The sequence below is a fragment of the Carlito syrichta genome, unplaced genomic scaffold (assembly GCF_000164805.1).
Source record: "Carlito syrichta isolate Samal-C Ts95f unplaced genomic scaffold, Tarsius_syrichta-2.0.1 Scaffold305786, whole genome shotgun sequence".
Taxonomy (NCBI): Eukaryota; Metazoa; Chordata; class Mammalia; order Primates; family Tarsiidae; genus Carlito; species Carlito syrichta.
In genome coordinates, this window is record NW_007249882.1 from 40,103 (window position 1) to 52,545 (window position 12,443).

Below are 12,443 nucleotides of genomic sequence, written 5' to 3' on the forward strand. Positions count from 1 at the left end.
TGGTGAAATCGAGTTGTCTGTCCCAGAGCTTTATGGAGATGGCCTTCGTTACAGGTGTCTGGGAGGCAGCGTCCTCTAACTTCACTAGGTCATTAAGCATGTACTTTGTTGGTTACATATACTTGGAAGTATCGGCGTTGCATACTGTCTTCCTGGCCTTCGGGCTGGAGCATCACCGCTGCGGGAATATCAGTCTAGAGGTTTTATGAAGAAACTCCGGTTATCCCCGTGGATACAGGATCTGGGGTCCTCCGGTGCAAATACGTTGGCTGGCTTGGAATAGCTGAGATTACAGCCTTGACGCCTTCGATAACCGGGGTTCCAGCCTTTGGGAGGTCCAGGCACAACTTCTTCCTGTGGAAAAGCACCTGCAGAGTTTAGGAGAGAAGCTCAGTGTGGCATTTAAAATGCCTTGTGGAGGGGAAAGAGGAAAAAGTAGGCTATTGGATGTATTTGTAGCACACCAATAGTATATTTGCTCTGATTCCCGATTTTCTCCTTTGAATATTATTTGGCAATTTAATCACTACTTCTGTTAAATGCGATAAGAGCTTATTGTCTATTTGTGTTCAGTTTTGTATTAGAGGCAACACCTGTCTACATTAAGACAACTGCCTGCAAGTCTTTTTCCACCTGCTTGCTGCCTGCCCTCTCCCTTCCCCACAGGGAATTACTCTTTATCAGCTGGAATGTTTCCTATCTCTTTTAATTTTCATTAAAAAGAACTACAGATATCGAAGACAAGAAAATAGTCTTTATTTTTATGACTCACATCTTTGTACCTCTAGTTTCCCGACCTTCACTGCAACCCAAAATTGTGAGATAACGAAACTGTTATTTCAAACAGAGTGCTTAAATTGTTGGGAGGTGGTTGTTGTTTCCCCTATCTATGCAAATAATCAATTACAGACTGTATAGTAATATCTTCTAAAGTGGAAAAAAGTTGGATCTGGGATCTTAAGAGCAATGCCAATTCCTGGTCTCATTGTATCCAAACTTCACGACAGACATTATGACAGACTTCTTGACTGCACAGTAACTTATCTGATCTCTGCTGTACTTTTCCTGCTAAAATCCATTCTGGAAACACTTGGAAATCAGAAAATAGCAGGAGGAAGTCCTGAAATGGGTAAGTCACCCATTACTTCCTATTTTCATCTTTTAATTTCACTGGCTTCTGTTTTCTTTGGTCTTCATACTTTATAGTAACAGTATTATATTTTTTGAACTTTAAAAAAGCCATTATTTTTGCTGACCCTTAAATGTATGAATAAAATGTCTGTCAAGTTACTCTATCATAATGCTCATATAGTTCCTTTTATTCCAGTTCCAAAAAGCTTTGATGATCAGGAAGGGCAGAAAAGACTTAATGAGAACATGATAACTGTCTTAAATATGTAAAGGGCTATCTTGTAAAACCAACATAGTGAGGCGAATAAAGTTAAATCAATCTTAAAGTTTTTTATGTTGGTTTAAAACAAAGGTAGAGACTATGATATTAGGAATATGATGTGGAGAAAACTACATGTTGCTTTGGGTTTGATCTAAGAGTTGATTTTACACAAAGTCAAACTAGAATCCTCTGACCTTGTAGGATCTATATGGGCAGGAAACATTCATTTCATTCTCCCCCTGAAAAAAGTCTATTTCTCACCTTAGGCTGTTAACAAAACCAACAAGGAATTCTATTACTGGGTCTTCAGCTCTTATCCACTCACTCTGAACAGAACTACAACTGTTTTTTTCTAGTCACCCAGTAAAATACATTCTGTCCCTTGAGGTCAGAGCATTTGCAGCACTATTATTTCAGTCTTATTTATGTCTGCATTTATCATACCATTCAATAACATAATCTTCTTCTTGTGGGAAACCGTTCTAATAGGAGGTTAGTGGTTCTTTTGCTTATTTTTGTTTAATCCAACCCCAAATGTGGTAATTTAATGAATTGAAGAGCACCAATTAAAGCACAAAGAGTTGAACCACTAGAGGGAGCCCAGACACAATTAAACCTGAAGACTGCAGGATTGTTAGATTAAAGTGTTCTCAACTGTGACTTCACTAGATTTTCCCAGGATTCACACCTAGATGTATAAGTCATCTATTATCCCCATATATTAAGTGTTGTCTGTCCAGGCAACAAATAACAAAATACCATAAACTGGGTAGCTTATAATAAACAACAGAAATTTGTCTCTTAGAGTTCTGGAGGCTGAAAGTTAAAGATCTAGGCACTAGCAGATTCAGTGTCTGGTGGGGGCTTACTTTCAAGTTCACAGACAGCTCCCTGTATCCTCACATTGTAGAAAGAATAACTAGTTTTCTCACTTTTTTTATAAGGGCACTAATCCCATTCATGAGGGTTTCACTCTCATGACCTAATCACTTCACGAGTGCCCTACCTCCTAATACCGTCATCTTAAGGGTTAAGATGCCAACAAATGAGTTTTTTTGGGGGGGGGGTCCATTCAGATCACAGCAGTAACTTATTTTAATCAAATTTCTACTTGCCTCAAGCCATGTAGAACTCAGTTTCTAAGGTAAAATTTAATTTGTGTTAAATACAAAAATGAGACTGCCAATTCCAAAATTTAGTAGTGGATCAAAATCCAAACAGATGGAATTCATCTTGCTAAAGCCTAGAAAGCCTCGAAACATTTCTAACTTAGAATTATTTCAAATAGCTTTGCCAAACAAAATCTTTTGTGAGAGTTTCCTGAAGACATACATGTAACAAATGATTTCTCCTGGTATTATTTGCTATGCTCAAGGTTACTATCTTTTAATAGTAACTATAAAAATTCTTAATTTGCAATGTAACTAGAATTCAAAAGAAATAATTGGAACCTGATTCTTTTTTAGAATAATGATCATACATAATTTTTGTACCTTCAGCATCAATATTATTATATTTTAAATATACATAGCATACCATAATTATGAAAAAATCTAAAGAAAATAGTTGTCAATAGTGTGTCATCTGTAGATTAAGAATGCTAATCTTTCCTGTGCTTTCATTATCATGTTATGTTCAATCCTAATATATTTGAACATCAACAATGATTATGAGTTGTAATAGCTGAACTCATTAAGCCACACTTGAAAAAGCGTGATTTGCTTATGCTTTCACCTCAGCATGCTCATGCAGATATATTAAGTGACTTGCTTCCACAGATACCTATTATGCCAAACCAATGTTCTTATCTTAAAGTATATAATGAAAATCCCCCCAAATAAAACATTGTTAAAATTGTTCTTTAGAATTTATTTGTCATGTATCCAGGTTAGAATTATTCTATTTTTTTGATACAGGACCTTGTTCTGTTGCCCAGTCTGGAGTGTAGTAGTGCAATCATATCTCAATGCAGCCTTAATCTCCTAGATCCTCAGCTTCCTAAAGAGCTAGAACTACAGGCACACACCAGTGAGCCTGGCTAAATTTTTTTTTTTTTTTGGTAGAAATGGAGTCTCTCATTGTTGCCCATGCTGGTCTTGAATTCCTGGCCTTGGCTTCCCAAAATGTTGGGATTACAGGCATGAGCCTCCACGCCTGGCTTAGAATTACTCTTTCAAGTAATTCTAATTTTGACTAACATACAGAGTCAGAGGCAGGGGAGTAAAAATATTTGCTGGATTACAAATGACTTGTCATTGGTCAGAACCACAGAAGCACAGGCTATAGTTCATAGGACATCATTCTGAAAGTCTCTTCTTGCATGTTTTAGGAAATTGCTTGTTTCACTGCTTTTTAGGAGCTAACCTTAAGATAATTTTTCCCTATGATGTTGATTCACACTGTTCAACTAATAAATATAGTAATTATGTATTTATTAAATATTGAACATCTACTTCATACTAGTTACTGTACCAGGATCTGAGTATATGATGGTTAAAAAAAAAAATGACAGCAAAATCATTGTGATTCTTGCCTTCACAAAGCTTATAATCTAGTGGGGAAGTCAAACTTAAAAGAGTAAACAAATAACTGAACCAGATAATAAAAGGTGATAAAAATTGCCATGAAATAAATAAACAGAATATTTATTAATATTAATAATTAATAATAGGGCTACTTTAAACAGATATTAAGAATGGGGGGGAACTGTTTTTCCTACTCTTTGCCATTTAGGCATGCAGCATTTCTGACGCTGGATGTGTGAGGGTTTTCCCCATATACCAAGCAAATTTTCCCACAGACACCAGCTGGTTGTTCTCTAATTCAATTCAAGTATGACACTGTCTATGTGGAGATAACATCGGATCTCATAGGCAAAGGACTCTGTCCCACAAGACTGCCCCCCCTCAGATGCCAATCACAAGTCTCAGGTTGTGACCTGTGCCTCTGACAGATAATGGGTTGTAAGTCTTGCTTCCCACAACCACTTCTCAGGTTCTATTAATTTGCTAGGATGACTCGCAGAACTCAGGGTAACCCTTTACTTACATGTACTAGCTTCGTAATAAGGGATAAAATAAAGGATGCAGATGAACAACCAGAGGAAGAGATACAAAGGGTGAGGTCTGGTAGGGTCCCAAGTGCAGGAGCTTCTGTTCCCATGGAGTTGGGGCACACCACCCTCCAGGCATGTGGCTATGTGTTCGCCAATCCAGAAGCTCTTCAAACCCCATAGTTAAGGGATTTTTATGGAGATTTCATCATGTAGGCAAAATCAATTATTAACTCCACCTCCATCCCCTCTCCCCTCTCTGGAGAATGGAGGTCAGAGCTAAAAGCTTCAAGTTTATAGTCATGGTTGGTCTTTCTGGTGACCAGCCCTCATCCAGGAGCCTGGCAAGAATAACCTCAGTAGAACAAAAGCTCCTATCACTCAGGAAATTCCAAGATTTTTAAGAACTCTGTCAGGGACTGGGGACAGAGACCAATATGTATATTTCTTATTTCACAACAGGAAAGTAGGGAAGGCCTCTATGAGGAAGTGACATTCCGACAGAGACATGAAGGGTGAGTAGAAGCCAGGCAGAATTGGAGGGGATAGGGAAGACAGAAAACCGTGTGTCAATGTCCTGAGCTTCCAGTGTTTAAGAAATTAAAAGAAGGTCAGTTTTGTCTTTGCCACACCTTTGACACTATTTTCTAATAATATTTTTTCTGATTGTGTGACATATAAATGGATATTTTGTAACCCTGAGAAGATAGTTTCTTTCTTTCTTTCTTTCTTTCTTTCTTTTTCTTTCTCTTTCTTTCTTTCTCTTTCTTTCTTTCTTTCTTTTTTCTTTCTTTCTTTTCCTTTCTTTCTTTTTCTTTCTTTCTTTCTTTCTTTCTTTCTTTCTTTCTCTCTCTCTCTCTCTCTCTCTCTCTCTCTCTCTCTCTCTCTCTCTCTCTTTCATTGGAGTCTCACTCTGTCACCCAGGCTGGAGTGCAGTAGCACACTCATACCCACCGCAGCCTTGACCTGTTGGGCTCAGGTGATCCTTCTGCCTCAACCTTCCAAGAAACTGGAATTACAGGCACACTCTATCACACCTGGCTAACTTTTTTATTTACTGTAGAAATGAGATCTCGCCAAGTTGCCCAGACTGGTCTCAAAGCCGTGGACTCAGGCAATTCTTTCATCTTGGCCTCCCAAAGTTCTTGGGTTATAGGTATGAGCCACCTCACCCTGTCTGAGAGTAAGTTTCTTAAGGATAGAATCTAACTCTAAAATAAATAAATAAATAAATATATTTATGTATGGCATACCTTACAGGAGTCTAGTAGTGCTGGAATATAGTTGGTGCTCTATTGAGCATATTTGTTGAATTGAATTTGATTGAATTTAGGGAATAGAGTATGGTGACCCATGCTATATGGATTAGAACTTGTTCTATCCAGACATATCAGATGCTATTCAGGTCAAACGTAGGTAGACCTTGAGGGTGATCTTCAAGAAAGGTGTCCCTGCTTAGGACAGGCTACCCCTCTCCCCACCACTTATATCGTTCATTCTTCCTTTGTTTGCACAGTTTTAAGTTTTTAGTTATATTAATAATTACAAGAATCTGTTAAAACTTTGGGTTGTCTCCATAGTCATTGCAAATTTCAAATACGTTATCTTAAGGTTGAACATAACATAAAATCGGAAAATGATGTGCTGCTGACTTATCTAAACATTTATCCACATCCACCAGGTGAAGTGGGGGCCAAAGGGAGACCCAAACTTTACCTGTATGATGATCACTTATATACCTAATACTGAATTGTACCTTACATCTTAAAAAAAAAAATAGTAACTTTGTCCTAAAAAAAATTCATCCACCCTTTTCCTTATATACCATCAATAAGATTTTTTATTGCTTTAACTAGATTATTGCAACAGCATTCTGATTAAACTGCATCTCTCCAATCTCTCCTTACATTGCCACTATATTAATCCACTCAAGAAAACTACTATACTTTGGTTTGAGGATTATATCTGAGGTATATTAGATCTGAGCATTTAGTCTGCCTTAATGAACTCTAAGAGCTTTCGAACTCTCAAACTTGTCTAAGCATTGACCTGATATTATATAAGACCTGATCTTGGGGGCTGGATCAGAAAGAAGACCAGCCTACATGAACAAGGAAGATACTGTGGAAATATTTATTCATAGCATAGTTGACATAGTAAACTTTCTGTGACCTCATTCCCTCCTCCAAGATAAGTATTGCTGCTCTGGGTTTCTTTAATACACTTTGCATACCTCTTGAAAAAAATTTTAAAACTGTATTTAATTTTAAAGATGGGTACAATTCAGGATTAGGTATACAAGTGGTCATTGTATAGGTAAAGCCTGGTCCTCTCTTTGATCCCTACTTTGCCTAGTTTGAGATGAGGTATCTTTATTGATGTTGTTGCCCACCCCTGCCCTCTCTGGCACTTCCCACTACTGCCAATCCCTTTCTTAATGTATTATGATAAATGTTCAGGGTCCACTTATGATTGAGAACATGTGGTACTCAGTTCTTTGTTTCTATGATAGATCACTGAGTATTATAGATTCTAAATTCATCCAAGATGCTGTGAAGTCCATAGTTTTGTCCTTCTTTATGGCTGCATACTATCCCATCATGTACATGTACTGTGCTAATGGGCAGCATGGTTGGTTCCATGTTTTTGCTATTGTGAATAATTATGCATACCTCTTAAAGATATTATCATACTTTATTATAGTTGTGGTATCCCTATCTGTCTAATCCCTTTAAGGACAGAAAATGGGTCTTCCTCTACTCTGTGTTCTTCATACATAACACTGAGCCCAAACCATTTAGGTGTAAAATAAAGATGTGTTGAATTAATTAATGAGTCGTGGCATGGCTGGATTAATAAATGGGACTCAGTCATAGAAAGTCTTGAATGCCATTTTAACATGCTCATTCTATGTATTAGGCAATATGTTAGGAAATGGGGGGAAGGGACATCCAGAGTACTACAGTATAATGGCAGACAGGACAGAGTCAATGGTATTTACTCTCCCAAAATAATCTCTTTACTCCAGCCCATTCATTTATAAAGCCTCAACACAAATCTGACTTCCTCAGGGAAGATTTCCTTCACATCTTGACTCAAATTGCTCTTGCCTTAGTCTGAGATCCTGTAGCAGTATCCACTTGTACATTTATGCATCTAGTTACATTCTCTTTGTATTGGTAGGCAGTTATTTAAAGTACTTTTGTATTATATCTTCAGTGAGATGTTTTTTTCATTGTCAGATATGTGATGTGCCAACGTTGTAATGAGGTTTGAGGGTGGCACATCTCACACATACACACACTCAATTGTCACACTTACGAACTACAAAAGGATCTCTCCAATGAGATCTTTACATGATTTGAGAATGTGTATCCCTTTTTTCTAATATTTTATTATTTTTGCTCCCCACCCCAACACTGTGCAAAATACTAGGTGTTTAATAATTAAATCTATCTGTTCCCTCAGTTATTAGAGATTCACTTAGTTTTTATTAGAATTTAAGAGAATGAGCTTGAAGAATCTCAGAAAATCTAGTTTGGGTATTATATCTAAGTTATATTGGAGCTAAGAATTTTAATCTATCGTAATGACTCCTAGAGCTGTTGAAACACTCAAACTGGTCTAGCAGTTGACCTAAAATTATATAAGATCTGGTTTTGAGGACTGAGCTAGAAAGAAGGCCAGCCTACAGAAAGGGAAGAGACTGAAAATGGTTTATTCATAGTGGTTTACAAGTATCCATTTCATCAGCGTTTCCTCTAATGCTTTGCTATAGCCCTTCCAAACAAAGGATTAAATCTCTAATTTCTACTTTCTAAGGCACCGAGATCAGAGAGAGAAGACAGAAATATCTCTGAGCAAACTGAGCAGATAGGAACTTTCTTTAGAATAATTACATTGTTCACATTATCCTTGTTACTAAATGCTTCATTTGTTCACTGAAATGAAGGTCACTCTTCCTCCCACACTCAAAAATGTGTGGGAGTATCTATGAATGCCTAGGCATTTTTCAAAATTTTCTTTGGCTCACTTCTTTATGTGTTGCTACCCCCAGACCTGCAAGCTTTTCTGACTTCAAGTAAACTCAGAATGTTCCAGAACCATGAAATAGTGCTTGACTTTCTTTGGTACCATTGGATTGGAGTCTTGGCAAACATACTACATCCAGATAAAAGTAATCAATTCTTTGTCAAGTTTTCCTCAGCATGTAATCTGTTCCCCTTTCAGCGCTCGGTTTCATTCAGCCTTGAGTTTGTCTTCCCTCTACTCCTTTCTGATTTTTTTTGTTGTTGTTGTTGTTTTTGAGTTGGAGTCTCACTCTGTCACCCAGACTGGAGTGCAGTGGCCACTCCCGGCCACCGCAGCCTCGACCTGCTGGGCTCCGGCGATCCTTCCACCTCAGCCTTCCAAGTAGCCAGAATTACAGGCATATGCTACCACACCCGGCTGATTTTTTTTTTTTTTTTTCTGATTTATTGTAGAGATGAGGTCTTGCTGTCCAGGCGGGTCTCGAACCTGCGGGCTCAGGCAATCCACTCACCTCAGCCTCCCAAAGGTGCAGGATTACAGGCTGAGCTACCGAGCCCGGCTCTCCTTTCTGATTTTAAGAGTTGACACTATGCATTTCATTTTTCATCTTTCATTCTACCTTCTCCCAGTAGGGGCTAGCATTGCTACCAGCTTGCTGTGTGATCTTGAACAATTCATTTAACCTTTCTGAGCCTGGTTCTTATAATCAATAAAATAGATTATTGTGGCCAGGCACGGTGGGTCAGCCTGTAATCCCAGCACTTTGGGAGGCTGAGGCAAGAGGATTGCCTGAGCCCAGGGGTTCAAGACCAACTTGAACAACTTGGTGAAACCTTGTCTTTACAAAAAATACGCCGGGCGTGGTAGCGCACGCCTGTGGTTCCAGCTACTTGGAAGCCTGAGGCAGAAGGCTCACTTAAGCCCAGCAGGTCGAGGCTAGGTGGCCGTGAGCGTGCCACCACACTCCAGCTTGGATGATAGAATGAGACTCCAACGCAAAAAAAAAAAAAAAAAAAAAAAAAAGGATTATTGTGATGATTAAGTATCATACTACAAGTTGAACATTATTAATCCAGGAATTTAAAACCCAAAATGCTTAACATTCTAAACTCTTTGAATGTTGAAGCTCAAAGGAAATGTTTATTGAAGCATTTCAGATTTCCAAATCAGAGGTGTTGAATCCGTGACTATAATGCAAATATTCCAAAATTCAAAAAAATCAGAAACACTTCTGGTCCCAAACATTTCAGAAAAGGGACACTCAGCCTGTATTGTATTAATTGTAATTCTTATCACTTACCTTACAAGAAAGTTATGAGACAATTTATGGAAATTTTTTTTGAAAAGTAGATGTTCTATTGGCATATATATAAGTTCTACTAAACAATAATAGATCTGGGTATAGCATAGCAGGCACAATTCTAAGTCCTTACATGTATAATATAATTTAATCATTTCAGTAACCTTGGGAGGTTGGAACTATTTTTCTAATTTGTAGATGAGAGAATTGAGGCACAAAAGGTTAAGTAATTTCCTCAAGTTCACACAGCTAGTAAAAGAGCTAGGACAGAAAACTAGGTAGTCTGGCTGACTCCAAAGTTTCCGCTCTGAACCACTATGCTATGCTATAAAGCAAATTTGGGTTTATAAACCAGATCTACTAATTAATAGTTATGTGACCTTAGGCAAAACTTTAAAATTCCACACCTAATTTTATTTATTATTTATTTTTAGAGAGGAAGATCTACACCTAATTTTAATCATTTGTAAAATGAGAATAAGATGAATTCCTACCTCTTAGGTTAATTTACCAACACATATGCATTGAGCTACTACCATTTGCTATGTGCTGGGCATACATCACTATCATAATCACTAAATTCACATAATACACTTGGTGTACTGCCAGGCACAACTAAGTGGTCAATGGTAATTATTATTTTTATTATTAGTAATAAGCAGATGACCTCTCTGAGACATATTTCCCATTATTCAGCTAGAGATTATGTTCGGTGTCATCACCATATAGCTGTTTCCTACTGGTCCCCTAATTTTATTTTAAATATTTTTGTGACACTGATCTATAGTATATTGCCTTGCTATCTTTGTTAAAACAAACAAAACAAAACATCGGTACAAGTATTTCTCAGGGATAAACAGAGAAAACGCTCTTAGTGGCTACTTTGAAGAGGATTGATACATAGTAAAAGCCAGGCAGGGCATGCAAAATATTCTTGTTATCAAGAAACATGAAGTACATTTGGTGAATGTGAAGATACGAAGATAATCAAATACAGTACTTTTGGGAAACACATGGTGAGGTCAATCTTGGGAAACAAAATGGCCCACATTATATCTCTGGTAACATATAAAAGAACCCAGCAACCGCAGTAGTCAGAATCCATATAGCAAAGGACAGCCTGCGGTGCTCTTCTGTGCTTGAGTTACCCCATGTTCTATGAGAATCAGATGTGTTTGCTAGTCAGATGTGTTTACATAAGAGATTTTACCTCTGTAGATTGCTGATAATCAAATGAGATGATTTATATGAAATCATTTTGAAACACTGCGCGCGCGCGCGCACGCACACACACACACACACACACACACACACACACACACACACACACACACACAGTCATGCATAGAGAATGCTCAATGTAGGAACCAGATATGGAAAGTAATTTCTTCCCCATTTCAGAACTTGCTCTCTTAGCCAGGCTCGGTGGCCCAGCCTGTAATCCCTCACCTTTGGGAGGCTGAGGTGAGTGGATTGCCTGAGCCCGCGGGTTCGAGACCCGCCTGGGCAGCGAGACCTCATCTCTACAATAAATCAAAAATCAGCCGGGCGTGGTAGCCCATGCCTATATTCTGGCTACTTGGAAGGCTGAGGCGGAAGGATCGCCGGAGCCCAGCAGGTCAAGGCTGCGGTGGCCGGGAGCGGCCACTGCACTCCAGTCTGGGTGACAGAGTGAGACTCCAACTCAAAAAAACCCAAAAAAACCAGAACTTGCTCTCAGCATCTTTTTTCTTCTTAATGTGACCAAGCTTGTCTTCCTGTCCTGACTAGTTCCCCTTCTCCTTGTTTCAGTTTCTAATAATAACTATAACAATAGTTAACATGTGATGAGTGGTGTTTTAAGTGCTTTACATATATTAATTCATTTAATCATCATCATAACTTTATGAGCTACAAACTGTTATCATCCCTATTACATTTGAGAAAACTGATGGACAGAGGGGTTAAGTAACTTACACAAGATCATATAGCCTGTAAGTTGTGGGGTCAGGTTTCAAACCGAGGTAGTTTAGCTCCAGAGCCCACACTCTTGACTACAATGCTGTACTGTGTTTCACTCTGTCATATTAGGGCAATTTGTAAAAAGTTTCTTGACTGTGAGAAGGCTTTCACATCATTGTATGTATGACTGCACAGCCTGTCTGAGATAGTTCTAGTGTGTCACTGTCTTAGGCACACACTTATCAAGCTAAAATTTTTCTTTACCTTTTACAATTCAGCCAATGAATTCAGAATCATTTTTGACAAACTTCCACATGAATATAATATTTGTTACTCAGTTATGTGAAATGTGGAATCTTACCAACTAGTATAATTCATGCTACAAACCGTGATTTCTAGTGATTATTTGAGGAAAATGAGAACTTAGCAACAATTCTGCACAGTATTAACTAAGCCACTAGCTAACTTACAACCACAAACATATCTATTCAAGAAATGAGGTCAGCCGGGCTCGGTGGCTCAGCCTGTAATCCCGCGCCTTTGGGAGGCTGAGGTGAGTGGATTGCCTGAGCCTGCGGGTTCGAGACCTGCCTGGGCAACTTGGTGAGACCTCATCTCTACAATAAATCAAAAAATTAGCCGGGCGTGGTAGCGCGCGCCTATAGTTCCAGCTACTTGGAAGACTGAGGCAGAAGGATCGCCGGAGCCCAGCAGGTCGAGGCTGC